Genomic DNA, 16,145 nt, shown 5'->3' on the forward strand with positions numbered 1-16,145 from the left:
TGAGGGAGTGCTGCACTGTCAGAGGGTCAGTAGTGAGGGAGTGCTGCACTGTCAGAGGGGCAGTACTGAGGGAGTGCTGCACTGTCAGAGGGTCAGTACTGAGGGTTGGCTGCACTGTCAGAGGGTCAGTACTGAGGGAGTGCTGCACTGTCAGAGGGTTAGTACTGATGGAGAGCTGCAATGTCAGAGGGACAGTACTGAGGGAGTGCTGCATTGTCAGTGGGTCAGTACTGTTGGTGCAATGCACTGTCAGAGGGTCAGTACTGAGGGTTGGCAGCATTGTCAGAGTGTTAGTACTGAGGGAGAGCTGCACTGTCAGAGGGTCAGTACTGAGGGAGTGCTGCACTGTCAGAGGGTCAGTAGTGAGGGAGTGCTGCACTGTCAGAGGGGCAGTACTGAGGGAGTGCTGCACTGTCAGAGGGTCAGTACTGAGGGTTGGCTGCACTGTCAGAGGGTCAGTACTGAGGGAGAGCTGCACTGTCAGAGGGTCAGTACTGAGGGAGTGCTGCACTGTCAGAGGGTCAGTACTGAGGGAGTGCTGCACTGTCAGAGGGTCAGTACTGAGGGAGAGCTGCACTGTCAGAGGGGCAGTACTGAGGGAGTGCTGCACTGTCAGAGGGTCAGTACTGAGGGAGAGCTGCACTGTCAGAGGGTCAGTACTGAGGGAGTGCTGCACTGTCAGAGGGTCAGTACTGAGAGAGTGCTGCACTGTCAGAGGGTCAGTACTGAGGGAAAGCTGCACTGTCAGAGGGTCAGTACTGAGGAAGTGTTGCACTGTCAGAGGGTCAGTACTGAGGGAGCGCTGCACTGTCAGAGGGTCAGTGCTGAGGGAGTGCTGAACTGTCAGAGGGTCAGTACTGAGGGAGAGCTGCACTGTCAGGGGGTCAGTAGTGAGGGAGCGCTGCACTGTCAGAGGGTCAGTACTGAGGGAGCGCTGCACTGTCAGAGGGTTAGTACTGAGGGTGCAGAGCACTGTCAGAGGGACAGTACTGAGGGAGTGCTGCACTGTCAGAGGGTCAGTAATGAGGGAGCATTGCTCTGTCAGAGAGTCAGTACTGAGGGAGTGCTGCACAGTCAGAGAGTCAGTACTGAGGGAGTGCAACACTGTCAGAGGGACAGTACCAAGGGATTGCTGCGCCGTCAGAGGGTCAGTACTGCGGTCGAGCTGTAGTCTCTGAGGGTCAGTACCTATGGAATGCTGCACTGTCAGAGGGTGAGTACTGAGAGAGTGTTGCACTGTCAGGTCAGTATTGAGGGTTTGCTGCACTGTCAGAGGGTCAGTACTGAGGGAGAGCTGCACTGTCAGAGGGTCAGTACTGAGGGTGTGCTGCACTGTCAGAAAGTCAGTACTGTGGGAGAGCTGTACTGTCAGAGGGTCAGTACTGAGGGAGTGCTGCACTGTCAGAGGGTCAGTACTGAGGCAGTGCTGCACTGTCAGAGGGTCAGTACTGAGGGAGTGCTGCACTGTCAGGTGTGCTGTCTTTTAGATCAGATACCTAAAACATTTGTCTGGGAATGGGGTTGTTGGGCCAATATCCAAGGTTCATTAGGGTCTTGCCAAGGGCTCGTGGGGGTAACTTCCTTTTCGAGAAAAGGCGAATAGATTTGGTGATAATTGTGGCAATGAAAATCCTGATTCAGCATTGTTAAATCACAGTGAGAAAAATGGAGTTAAAAAGAGATGAAAGTCTGTTTTTGTAGCTGAACATTACCAAATAATAGTGGGTGTATTGAAGCTGACAGTGAGGGATGATTAATCTCCGTGCTGCTGGAGCTCTGGGTATATCACACTGTGACTTTGTCACTCTTCAAATTTCCCCTTGTCTCACTCAGAGGGAAATGAATCAAAAATCAGTGGCACACGTCAGCCAGCCTCTCTTTATTGCCACCTCTCAAACTTGGAGGCGCAGGAATATTAGGCGCTGGCCTGTGGTGTCTCAGTGGGAAAATACACTGCCTGCGGTGACACTCGGCCACACAGTGGAGGCGAGGCTCAGCTCCCATCCTCGATCACCGCTGCCTTCCCCGCCAACTCACAGGAGGATGTGTGGAGGGGTGCTACCCGATCGGCAGAGAATCCAGTTCAGACCTTCATGGCTGAACAGGCCAGTTACACGTGCAGATTGGGCGCTTGCACAGCGGAAACTGTGGAATAGTAATTCAATAAAGAGTCAGTGTTGTTAGCCAGGTGAGAATACATGCAAATGCTGACGTATCTCTCTGGGTACACACACCTATATAACACACACACGTAGAATAACACTGACAGTGTCCCTGGAATGACTGGCAGGTACTGACCTAGTTTTCCCCTGAACCCCTTCATCTCAGGACAGTGGGATGAATCCATCCAGTGGACTTTAATCAGTCTGACAGTGAGAGGGTTAACATTGAATCACTGAGCATTTTGCTCTTGCCAGTTAGGACTGGCTGGGTACATGAGAACTCCCTGAATCTGTGTGTAATTAATTAACCGCCTCTACCTCTATCTCCTGCCCTCCCCTAACCACCACCTCCCTTTATTCTGCACGCAGATACATAATCGGGCCCTGTGGAATCAACCCATCCCTTTCAGCTGAGTGAGTTAGAGAACTGCAGTGTCCATTTGTCAAACTGACACATGTAATCTTACCATCTATTTATTCCCATTTTTTTAAAGATATCAATATAGAGTCTGACCCATGTGACGGAGGGCACGGAGTAACAGCAGTACAGATATCTGAGAATGGAAAGGACAGTTCATTCACCGAGGGAAAGTCAGCTGGACCCTGATGGAAGATTCTACACATTGTACAACATTAATATTAACGTATTTTATAACTGTCCATTAGTAAAAGGTCATCCTGACCTGTGGGAGTTGAAGGGTATGAGGGGATTTGAATGTCTGTGCAGATGCGTGTGAACCATTGTGTTTGTACTTGCCTGTGAGGGATTGTGTTTGTGTGTGAGGGACTGTGTTTGTGTGTGAGGGACTGTGTTTGTGTGTGAGGGACTGTGTTTGTGTGAGGGACTGTGTTTGTGTGTGAGGGACTGTGTTTGTGTGTGAGGGACTGTGTTTGTGTGAGGGACTGTGTTTGTGTGTGAGAGACTGTGTTTGTGTGTGAGGGACTGTGTTTGTGTGTGAGGGACTGTGTTTGTGTGTGAGGGACTGTGTTTGTGTGTGAGGGACTGTGCGTGCATGTGAGGGACTATGCTTGCGTGTGAGGACTGCATGTATGTGAGGGACTGTGCTTGCATGTGAGGGACTGCTTGCATGTGAGGGATTTTGTTTGTGGGTGAGGGACTGCGCTTGCGTGTGAGGGACTGTGCATGCGTGTGAGAGACTGTGCTTGCATGTGAGAGACTATGCATGCATGTGAGGGACTGCTTGCGTGTGAGGGATTGTGTTTGTGGGTGAGGGGCTATGTTTGAGTGTGAGGCACTGAGCTTGCTTGTGCGGGTCTGTGCTTGCGTGTGAGAGATTTTGTTCATAGGTGAGGGACTGTGTTTGAGTCTGAGGGACTGTGCTTGCTTGTGAGGGTCTGTGCTTGCGTGTGAGGGATTGTGTTCGTGGGTGAGGGACTGTGTTTGAGTGAGAGACTGTGCTTGCTTGTGAGGGACTGTGCTTGCGTATGAGGGATTGTGTTTGTGGGTGCGGGATTGTGGGCGGAGTTTTCCAATATTCTTTCTGTGTCGGTCTCAACGGGAAAACTGGGAAGAAGCCCGCCGCTGCAGTCAGCGAGAACGCTCAGCGTATATTAAGCTTATTTAAGGAAAATAAATGATTTCATGAGGTTTCATGCAGTGCCCATGGTGACCTGCCTCTGAGTCGCTCACCCCGCTACAATGCAGTCTCTGTAATCAGTGGGGCTCCTTTTAAATGTCTCCCCAGCATTTAAGTCTCCAGGGTGGGGTGGGAGGGAGGGCTACCAGAACGCCTACATCACGTTTTACAGCGAGAGCCCCTAGCAGACCTCTCGACGGGGATCAAGCAGAGGCGAGAAACCCGCTACCCACCATCAGGCATATGTCAGCAAAGCGACCCCCACCCTTCCCTCCCGGGATGTGGTGGCTGGGATTGTCAGCTCCAGCTCACCTAGAGAGGGCGGGGCTGCAGTGCCAGAAGATGATGAATGTGTGTTGGTGTGTGCGTGAGGGGGTGTTTATGGGTATGTGTCTTGGTGTGTGTGTTTGTGGGTGTGTGTGGAGGGATTGATGCACTATCAATTATGACGAGACGAGAGTAGAGAGTAATCGAGGCTTTATTAAGCAGAGATGTGTAGCCTCCTGCAGCCGCCGCCGAAATGGCTGCAGCTCGGTGCGCACACACATTTATACTCCGCCTACTGGGCGGAGCCAGCAGCAGGGATCTACCCCTGTACCTGTAGTGCAGGAGCCTTATCGTATTACATCTTGTATGTGATATATACAACAGTGGTGACTACCACAGGGGTGTTGATGGGGTGTGTGTTGCTTTGTGGGTATGTGTCTTGGTGTTTGTGTGTGTGGGTGTGTGTGTGGGGCAGGTGTTTATGGGTGTATGTGTTGGTTTATGGGTATCTGTCTTGGTGTGTGTGTGTGGGTGTATGTGGGTGTGTGTGTGGGGGGTGTTTATGCGTGAGCATGTTGGTTTATGTGTCTGTATCTTGGTGTGTGTGTTTGTGGGTGTGCATGGGGGGGGGTGTTTATGCTTGTGTGTGTTGGTTTGTGTGTATGTGTCTTGGTGTGGGTGTGGGAGGGGTGTATTAATGGGTGTGTGTGTTTGTGGGGGGGTGTTTGTGGGTATGTGTGCGGATGTGTTTGTGAGGTGGGTGTGTTGTGTGTGGGTGCGTGTGTTGATGTGTGTGGGTCTTGGTGTGTGTGTTTGTAGGTGTGTGTGTGTGGGGGGGGTGTTTGTAGGTGTGTTTGTGGGTATGTGTGTGTGTGGGGGTGTTTGTGGGTGTGTTTGTGGGTATGTGTGTGTGGGGGGGGTTTGTCGGTGCGTTTGTGGGTATGTCTGTGTGTGGGGGGGTTTGTGGGTGCGTTTGTGCGTATGTGTGTGGGCGGCGTTGGTGGGTTTGTGGTGAAGTATGATGCTGTGTGTTTGTGGGTATGTGTGTGTGGGGGGGTGTTTGTGGGTGTGTTTGTGGGTATGTGTGTGTGTGGGGGGGGTTTGTCGGTGCGTTTGTGGGTATGTGTGTGTGGGGGGGGTTTGTGGGTGTGTGGGTATGTGTGTGGGTGGCGTTGGTGGGTTTGTGGTGAAGTATGATGCTGTGTGTTTGTGGGTATGTGTGTGTGGGGGGGTGTTTGTGGGTGTGTTTGTGGGTATGTGTGTGGGGGGGGGTGAGTGTTTATGTTCATGAGCAGCACAGCAGTGATGCCCTTCATGGTTGAATAGGCACAACTGGCACATTTCTGACCGGGGGGGGGGGGGGGGGTGCAAGGTGTCAGTCTGGACAAAACTGGGAGTCACCCGGTCCTCTAGCTTGATATGAAAACTCAAGTTGGGATATTTTGTGGTGTGCTTTGGTGAATGTTCTTGACTCTGTTGTCAGTGACGGACTCAGTGTGAGTCTGCAAACCTGCCCATGGTGCCAGAGTGCAGAGTGTTAGTCAGTTTAAAATGTAATCCAGTCCTGGCAGATAGTCAACTGGACAGAAAGCAGGGCTCAGAGGCACTGAAGGCAAACAAATTGGAACAATGAGCTGCACTGCTCGTCCTTGTCCACACCGGGTGCTGACAGGATTGGGTTTGGTTTTCCACGTGAATTCTGATTGGGTGGAGAGGACTGAGAGACCCAGTTGCCCGGAGCTGAGGGGAACCAAATGGACGCCCCACACACTGCCTCACGCTGCCAGGAAACCAGACTCTGTGAACTGGCACCTGACCTCAGCACCATTTTAACCTCGCTTCTCCAGTGGGGAGAGTGAACGTGGTGTCTGACACCGCGCGCCCCACCCACCCCCTGATCCCTGCCACTCATTGTGTGGTTCCAGTTGAACAGAAACATCGGGCTGGATTGTCCGCCCAGCGACACCGTAATCGGGAAACGCAATCGGGCGGAGAATCGCGCGCCAGCCGAACATCCAGGCGAGCGTCGCGCTCCCGACGGAATGCCCGGCTCTGGTGTCTGGACAGCACTGTGAATGCGTTCCAGACGGCACGGCAGCGTGGGCATGGGAATTGTACAGTAAACACCGTTGGCCTATCATTAACGGGCTCGACCCGGATATTTCCGCCCCGCCAGAAGGAAGTACCGATGGCCAGATTCCTTTGTGGCATTTAAAATTGAGAAACAGTCACCGTGGCGGCTGAGGGAGAGAGAGAGAGAGGGCCTGAAAAATGTCCAACATCGCTGCACTGTGCGGACAGTTTTGCCGCTGGCCAGGGGGCTTCTGCGGGGGCCGGGCGGAGTAGCGGGGGGCAGCCAGGAGGTGGGCCGTGAGGTCGGCGTGGACAGTCACGGGCCATCACTGTCCATGCTGCTGCCTACCCACTACGAACCCAGCGCCATAGGCCGTATGGGTGCCTCCCCAGGGCACCCCCCTCGGTATCCCCTGGCCCCAGCCGACCCATCAATGGGATGGGCAGGCACCAGCACAACCAGTGCCATCTTTTTGGCTGGGGTGAGGGGGTGTGGGAGTGGAGTGCCTATATACAGCTTCTGCTTGTCAGGCTTCGAGTGCCAATCCTGATGAATCACACGGCAGCATTTGTTGGAGTTGCACTAGTTCCCTGTGGCGCCTGTGCCAGCCCATTAGGATGTCCTGAATTGCTCCGGGACCGTCACCGCTTTCGGGGCGTGGAACTCATGCGATTCAGTCCCACTGTCAGCACTTGGATTCTGAAATTTAGAGTGCCCAATTTATTTTTTCCCCAGTTAACAGGCAAGTTAGCGTGTCCAGTCCGCCTAGCCTGCACATCTTTGGCTTGTGGGGGCGAAACCCACGCAGACACGGGGAGAATGTGCAAACTCCACACGGACAGTGACCCAGAGCCGGGAACGAACCCGGGTCCTCGGCGCCGTGAGGCAGCAGTGCTAACCATTGCGCCACCGTGCTGTCCAGAAACGGAAAATTCTGTCCGTCGGGTGGTGAATGCAGCCGAGTTTCTGATCCAGGCCCTCCCCTACATCCACAGGCAGTTAATGTTGGACTAACTCCCTCGAAGGCTGATTTAGTATAGGGTGCGGAGGAAGAGCTGTGGGGTCAGTCGGGAGAGAACTAGGGTGAGAAATGGAGGGAGCAGAAAGCCAGGGGGGAGGGAGGAGTCAGGGGGAGTGAGAGGGGAGTGGGTAATCAGGTCGAGGGATGAGGAGGGAGTGAAGAGTCGGGGGGAGGGTCTATTGTAGCTGCACCTGACACACCTTCAGGAACATTCCGAGGCAGTGCAGTGAATCAGTAGCTCGTGGCGCCTCGATCAATCCCTTGCCTGATTCATTCTTCCTTCCAAAGGACGAGGGGAGGGTTGGAAGGGGAAAGATGTTTTTAAATCGAGGTCGGTGCCCCCTTTAAGCAGCGAAAGGGAAGAGGAATGTTTGCCTGTGTGTTCAAGTGGCAAGAGCCTGCTTTGCAAAGACCACTCGCTGAGTGAGGGAGGCGAGTTTGTCACTGATGATAGGGAAGTTATGTTTGTCTTTCTGTCTGTTGTGGTGGTTGAGAGATGACTGTAGGTAATTAAAGGCAAGTGTTACTCACTGTGTGTTTAATGTGACCGGAACCCACTCACTAACCACAGGGAGAAACTGTGTGAAGCAGTCACTCCACATCTGGATCACAGCAGGGAGGCCGTGGGTTCACATCCAAAACTTGCAGTTCCAACTCGGGATTCACATTCCTCCATGTTTCAGCTATTTGATTTCCCCTTTCTCTCCCATTCTTGCACAGTATTCCATCTCTCTCTCTCATTCTCTCCCTCTCTCTCTCATTCTCTCTCTCTCTCTCATTCTCCCAACCCCACACTGGCCCCCATATCATTGTCCATTGGCAAACTTCTTCAGGAAACACTAAAACAGGGTGTAGGAGAAGTCAGATTATCAGGGAGCCTCTCAGCAAATTTCAAAAATGGAAAACAGATGTTTCAGGTTTTCTTATAAAAGACAAATGCCTCTTTCCTTTTGTTCACCCCACAGACATCACCCCTCCTGCTGTCTCCCCCGCTCCCCCAGACTCTTCCCACCTCCCCCCCCCCTCACTCCTCCCCACTCCCCCAGCTGCCCCCCCCCCCCCCCGCCCTGTTCCCTTGCTAGTTTTTTTTAAACACAGCCGTTCGTTGTGATCTGGAACTCACCGCCTGGAATGATGGGAGCAGATTCAATCGGAATTCCCACGACACATTTGGAACGACACCTGAGCAGAGAGGAAAATTTCCTGACTGGAGAAAGAGATGGGTGGGTGGGGGGGGGGGGGGGGGAATTAATTAGATAGCTCTTTCAAAGGGCCAGTAAGGGGAGAGTGGGCCAAATGGCCTCTTTCTGTGCTATATCGTTCTATATGATTGAAACCCACTACCATGGCAACCTCATCTCTGCTGTCATTGGCTGCAGGAAATCTCCGCATTTTCTTTTTATTTGCATCTTTGATGCAGTCAGAGAACCTGGCGCCAACGGTCAAGGATATTTAGTGAGCGGGTTCTCCGTTTCTGAGACTGTGTTGGTGCCAATGCAGAATCCGTGGACTTTTACGACAGAAAAACCGGTGCGGCACCTGGAGCGATTCCTCTCCCGTTGAGGGGCTAGCACTGGTGCCACGTGGAACACAATCGATTCCAATGGAAACTGGTGCGGGATTCACCGAATCCGTGACTGACACTCGGGAGGCTGACAAGCTACACCTGCATATACACACTTCCCACCCCACACACACTCATCACAGCCACCAGGATGGCACGGGTTGCGCTGGAGCACGCCCATACAGCTGATGGGTCAGCGCGGGCCAGAGGGCACCTAGTGAGGTGGCCTGGAGCCCCCTCAGCCAGCGGCACAAACCACGGCGATGTTGGACACTTTCTGTACCGCCTCTCTCTCCCTCAGCAGCCGCCACGCAGGTTTGACGATTCTTAAAAAGCACCAGTGATCCGCACTGTCGGGAACTCGGCCTACCGGAGGCGGAGGATCGCGGAGGCCCAGAGAATACCGGTTCGGGCCCGCTAATGACATGCAAAGGGTGACTACTGTACATGCATTGAACCCCCGCTGCTGGCATCGCTCTGCATCACAAACCAGCGTCCAACCAACTGAGCAAAACCGGCCCCTATCCTTCCAACCAATGAAGCACCTTTTGAAAGTCTTCTTGCTGACGCAATATCGGAAATGCAGCAGCTAATTTGTGCACAGTAAGCACCCATAAACAGCAACATGATCATGTCCAGATAGTGATGCTGGGGATAAATGGGGCTAGGGCACCGAGGAAAACTCCCTTGCTGTTCTCTGAGATTGAAACTGGCAGATTTAAGCTGGTTGAAACAACCTGTTGCCGACTCTGCCGAGAGCTGGGATTGAACCGGAGACCTGCATTGTCTTGTTGGTTCAGCTACTCATTGCCTTACCCAGTGAGTCACCCAGTGAGTCAAAGAGAGAAATGGAGTGAAGCCATAAACCCAGATTGGGGAGAGGCGAGTGCAATATATCGAAGTCCTTCCTATTGTACAATTAATGAGATTGAGTCACATGTACAACATGAGATATTACACAGCCAGCCACGCTGACCGAGACAGGCTTCCTCCGCGGTTGAGCAGCAGTTTAAAGGTTCATTGTACAAAAAAAACATTGTTTGGGACAAAATATTAAAGTGTTGTGCAATCAACACAGTGTAGAAAAGGGCGGCTGAATTTTATATACCACTCCAGCTCCTGATAAGGTAATGTACACATTGGGATTGACAATAAACCAGAGAGTACCAGACAACAGCGACTCACTTGTGACCTATTGGACCGGGTACTGTGCTCACATGGACTGGGATTGGCCCTGCATCGCGGACAGAGCTGAGAACAAGCCACAGCTTCATGGTACAGGAGCAGACAGGAATGAATTGTCACCGTTTATTCAGGGTGTAGTGCAATCCTTACATCAATAATTGATGGTGGGGCAACACCCTAACAGAAGAGCGGACTTGCATTTATATAGCACCTTTCGTAACTTTAATGCTGACTCGTGTTAGTAATTAGGCCATCTGGAATGCAGATTGAATTCTATGGATCAGGAAAATCTCAGGTTTTATTCCTGGTCTGCTGCAAATTAATGAATGGCAATTGGGTATCAAAGACAAGAGAGAGACAGATCAGACAGTCACTCGTTCCAGGACATTCTCCAAAGCAGCGCACACATTTCACTGATTCTCACAGAGTATTGCTTTAAAACTCCAATTCAGCAAAATCCGATTCCAGAAATCCAATTCAGCTAAATCTAACTACCCACTATCTATTGAATTAACTCCCTGCTACAACATGGCCCCCGCACACAAACAGATCTACCTTGCTCTGAAATACCCCCCTCACTGTTACTGAATTACCTCCTCAGTGTTACTGAATTACCCTCCTCAGTGTTACTGAATTACCCCCTCAGTGTTACTGAATTACCCCCTCACTGTTACTGAACTACCCCCTCAGTGTTACTGAATTGCCCCCTCAGTGTTACTGAATTACCCCCTCACTGTTACTGAATTACCCCCTTCATTGTTACTGGATTACCCCCTCACTGTTACTGAATTGCCCCCTCAGTGTTACTGAATTACCGCTCAGTGTTACAGAATTACCCCCTCACTGTTACTGAATTACCCCCTCAATGTTACTGAATTGCCCCCTCACTGTTACTGAATTACCCCCTCAATGTTACTGAATTGCCCCCTCACTGTTACTGAATTACCCCCTTCATTGTTACTGGATTACCCCCTCACTGTTACTGAATTGCCCCCTCAGTGTTACTGAATTACCCCTCAGTGTTACTGAATTACCCCCTCACTGTTACTGAATTACCCCCTCAGTGTGACTGAATTCCCCCTCACTGTTACTGAATTACCACCTCAGTGTTACTGAATTGCCCCCTCAGTGTTACTGAATTACCCCCTCACTGTTACTGAATTACCCCCTCACTGTTACTGAATTATCACCTCACTGTTACTGAATTACCCCCTCAGTGTTACTGAATTGCCCCCTCAGTGTACTGAATTACCCCCTCACTGTTACTGAATTACCACCTCACTGTTACTGATTTACCCCCTCAGTGTTACTGAATTACCCATTTCAGTGTTACTGAATTACCCACCTCAGTGTTACTGAATTACCCTCCTCAGTGTTACTGAATTACCTCCTCACTGTTACTGAATTACCCCCGCACTGTTACTGAATTACCCTTTTCAGTGTTACTGAATTACCCGCTCACTGTTACTGAATTATCCCCTCACTGTTACTGAATTACCCCCTCACTGTAACTGAATTACCCCATTCACTGTTACTGAATTACCCCCTCACTGTTACTGAATTATCCCCTCACTGTTACTGAATTACCCCCTCACTGTAACTGAATTACCCCATTCACTGTTACTGAATTACCCCCTCACTGTTACTGAATTACCCCCTCAGTGTTACTGAATTACCCCCTCAGTGTTACTGAATTAGCCTCCTCAGTGTTACTGAATTACCCGCTCACTGTTACTGAATTACCCCCTCACTGTAACTGAATTACCCCATTCACTGTTACTGAATTACCCCCTCACTGTTACTGAATTACCCCCTCACTGTTACTGAATTACCCCCTCACTGTTACTGAATTACCCTCCTCAGTGTTACTGAATGACCCTCCTCAGTGTTACTGAATTACCTCCTCACTGTTACTGAATTACCCCCCTCACTGTAACTGAATTACCCCATTCACTGTTACTGAATTACCCCCTCACTGTTACTGAATTACCCCCTCACTGTTACTGAATTACCCTTTTCAGTGTCACTGAATTACCCCCTCAGTGTTACTGAATTACCCTCCTCAGTGTTACTGAATTACCCTCTCACTGTTACTGAATTACCCTCCTCACTGTTACTGAATTACCACCTCACTGTTACTGAATTACCCCCTCACTGTTACTGAATTACCCCCTTCACTGTTACTGAATTACCGCCTCACTGTTACCGAATTACCCCCTCACTGTTACTGAATTACCCTCCTCAGTGTTACTGAATTACCCCCTCACTGTGACTGAATTACCCCCTCAGTGTGACTGAATTACCCTCCTCAGTGTTACTAAATTACCCCCTCACTGTTACTGAATTACCCCCTCACTGTTACTGAATTACCCCCTCACTGTTACTGAATTACCCTCCTCAGTGTTACTGAATTACCCCCTCACTGTTACTTAATTACCCCCTCAGTGTGACTGAATTATCCTCCTCACTGTTACTGAATTACCCCCTCAGTGTTACTGAATTACCCCCTTCAGTGTTACTGAATTACCCCCTCACTGTTACCGAATTACCCCCTCACTGTTACTGAATTACCCCCTCACTGTTACTGAATTACCCTCCTCAGTGTTACTGAATTACCCTCCTCAGTGTTACTGAATTACCCCCTCACTGTTACTGAATTACCCCCTCAGTGTGACTGAATTACCATCCTCAGTGTTACTGAATTACCCCCTCACTGTTACTGAATTACCCCCTCACTGTTACCGAATTACCCTCCAAGGTGTTACTGAATTACCCCCTCACTGTTACAGAATTACCCTCCTCAGTGTTACTGAATTACCCCCTCACTGTTACTGAATTACACCCTCACTGTTGCTGAATTAACCCCCTCACTGTTACTGAATTACCCTCCTCAGTATTACTGAATTACCCCCTCACTGTTACTGAATTACGCCTACTGTGTTACTGAATTACCCCCTCACTGTTACTGAATTACACCTTCAGTGTTACTGAATTGCCCCCTTCACTGTTACTGAATTACCCCCTCACTGTTACTGAATTACTCCCTCACTGTTACTGAATTACCCCCTCACTATTACCGAATTACCCCCTCACTGTTACTGAATTACCCCCTCAGTGTTACTGAATTACCCCCTTCAGTGTTACTGAATTACCCCCTCACTGTTACCGAATTACCCCCTCACTGTTACTGAATTACCCCCTCACTGTTACTGAATTACCCTCCTCAGTGTTACTGAATTACCCGCTCACAGTTACTGAATTACCCCCTCAGTGTGACTGAATTACCATCCTCAGTGTTACTGAATTACCCCCTCACTGTTACTGAATTACCCCCTCACTGTTACTGAATTACCCCCTCACTGTTACTGAATTACCCCCTCACTGTTACTGAATTACCCGCTCACTGATACTGAATTACCCCCTCACTGTTACTGAATTAACTCCTCAGAGTTACTGAACTACCCACTCACAGTTACTGAATTACCCTCCTGAGTGTTACTGAATTACCCCCTCACTGTTACCGAATTACGCCCTCAGTGTTACTGAATTACCCCCTCACTCTTACTGAATTACCCCCTCAGGGTTACTGAATTACCCACTCACTGTTACTGAATTGCCCCCTCACTGTTACTGAACTACCCACTCACAGTTACTGAATTACCCTCCTGAGTGTTACTGAATAACCCCCTCAGTGTTACTGAATTACCCCCTCAGTGTTACTGAATTACCCCCTCAGTGTTACTGAATTACCCCCTCAGTGTTACTGAATTACCTCTTCACTGTTACTGAATTACCCTCCTCAGTGTTACTGAATTACGCCCTCACTGTAACTGAATTACCCCCTCACTGCTACTGAATTACCCAACTCAGTGTGACTGAATTACCCTCCTCAGTGTTACTGATTTACCCTCCTCAGTGTTACTGATTTACCCTCCTGAGTGTTACTGAATTACCCTCCTGAGTGTTACTGAATTACCCCCTCAGTGTTACTGAATTACCCCCTCAGTGTTACTGAATTACCCCCTCAGTGTTACTGAATTATCCCCTCACTGTTACTGAATTACCCCCTCTCTGTTACTGAATTACCCCCTCTCTGTTACTGAATTACCCCCTCAGTGTTACTGAATTACCCCCTCACTGTTACTGAATTACCCCCTCACTGTTACCGAATTACCCCCTCACTGTTACCGAATTACCCCCTCACTGTTACTGAATTACCCCCTCACTGTTACTGAATTACCTTCCTCAGTATTACTGAATTACCCTCCTCAGTGTTACTGAATTACCCCCTCACTGTTACTGAATTACCCCCGCACTGTTGCTGAATTACCGCCCTCACTGTTACTGAATTACCCCCTTACTTGTTACTGAATTACCCTCCTCAGTGTTACTGAATTACCCGCTCACTGTTACTGAATTACCCCCTCACTGTTACTGAATTACCCCTACTGTGTTACTGAATTACCCCTACTGTGTTACTGAATTACCCCCTCACTGTTACTGAATTACCCCTTCAGTGTTACTGAATTACCCCCTTCACTGTCACTGAATTACTCCCTCACTGTTACTGAATTACCCCCTCACTGTTACTGAATTACCCCTCACTGATACTGAATTACCCCCTCACTGTTATTGAATTACCCCCTCACTGTTACTGAATTACCCCCTCACTGTTACTGAATTACCCCCTCAGTATTACTGAATTACCCCCTCACTGTTACTGAATTACCCCCTCACTGTCACTGAATTACCCTCCTCAGTGTTACTGAATTACCCCCTCACTGTTACTGAATTACCACCTCACTGTTACTGAATTACTCCCCTCACTGTTACTGAATTACCCCTACACAGTTACTGAATTACCCCCTCACTGTTACTGAATTACCCCCCTCACTGTTACTGAATTACCCCCTCACTGTTACTGAATTACCCTCCTCAGTGTTATTGAATTACCCCCTCACTGTTACTGAATTACCACCTCACTGTGACTGAATTACCCCCCTCACTGTTACTGAATTACCCCCTCACTGTTACTGAATTAACTCCTCAGAGTTACTGAACTACCCACTCACAGTTACTGAATTACCCTCCTGAGTGTTACTGAATTACCCCCTCACTGTTACCGAATTACGCCATCAGTGTTACTGAATTACCCCCTCACTGTTACTGAATTACCCCCTCAGGGTTACTGAATTACCCACTCACTGTTACTGAATTACCCCCTCACTGTTACTGAACTACCCACTCACAGTTACTGAATTACCCTCCTGAGTGTTACTGAATTAACCCCTCAGTGTTACTGAATTACCCCCTCACTGTTACTGAATTACACTCCTCAGTGTTACTGAATTACAACCTCACTGTTACTGAATTACCCCCTTCACTGTTACTGAATACCCCCTCAGTGTTACTGAATTACCCCTCAGTGTTACTGAATTACCCCCTCAGTGTTACTGAATTACCTCTTCACTGTTGCTGAATTACCCTCCTCAGTGTTACTGAATTACGCCCTCACTGTAACTGAATTACCCCCTCACTGTTACTGAATTACCCAACTCAGTGTGACTGAATTACCCTCCTCAGTGTTACTGATTTACCCTCCTGAGTGTTACTGAATTACCCTCCTGAGTGTTACTGAATTACCCCCTCAGTGTTACTGAATTACCCCCTCAGTGTTACTGAATTACCCCCTCAGTGTTACTGAATTACCCCCTCACTGTTACTGAATTATCCCCTCACTGTTACTGAATTACCCCCTCTCTGTTACTGAATTACCCCCTCTCTGTTACTGAATTACCCCCTCAGTGTTACTGAATTACACCCTCACTGTTACTGAATTACCCCCTCACTGTTACCGAATTACCCCCTCACGGTTACCGAATTAACCCCTCACTGTTACCGAATTACCCCCTCACTGTTACTGAATTACCACCTCACTGTTACTGAATTACCCTCCTCAGTGTTACTGAATTACCCTCCTCAGTGTTACTGAATTACCCCCTCACTGTTACTGAATTACCCCCGCACTGTTGCTGAATTACCCCCCTCACTGTTACTGAATTACCCCCTCACTGTTACTGAATTACCCCTTCAGTGTTACTGAATTACCCCCTTCACTGTCACTGAATTACTCCCTCACTGTTACTGAATTACCCCCTCACTGTTACTGAATTACCCCTCACTGATACTGAATTACCCCCTCACTGTTATTGAATTACCCCCTCACTGTTACTGAATTACCCCCTCACTGTTACTGAATTACCCCCTCAGTATT

Source organism: Scyliorhinus torazame, chromosome 16 (genome assembly GCF_047496885.1).
Source record: "Scyliorhinus torazame isolate Kashiwa2021f chromosome 16, sScyTor2.1, whole genome shotgun sequence".
Lineage (NCBI taxonomy): Eukaryota > Metazoa > Chordata > Chondrichthyes > Carcharhiniformes > Scyliorhinidae > Scyliorhinus > Scyliorhinus torazame.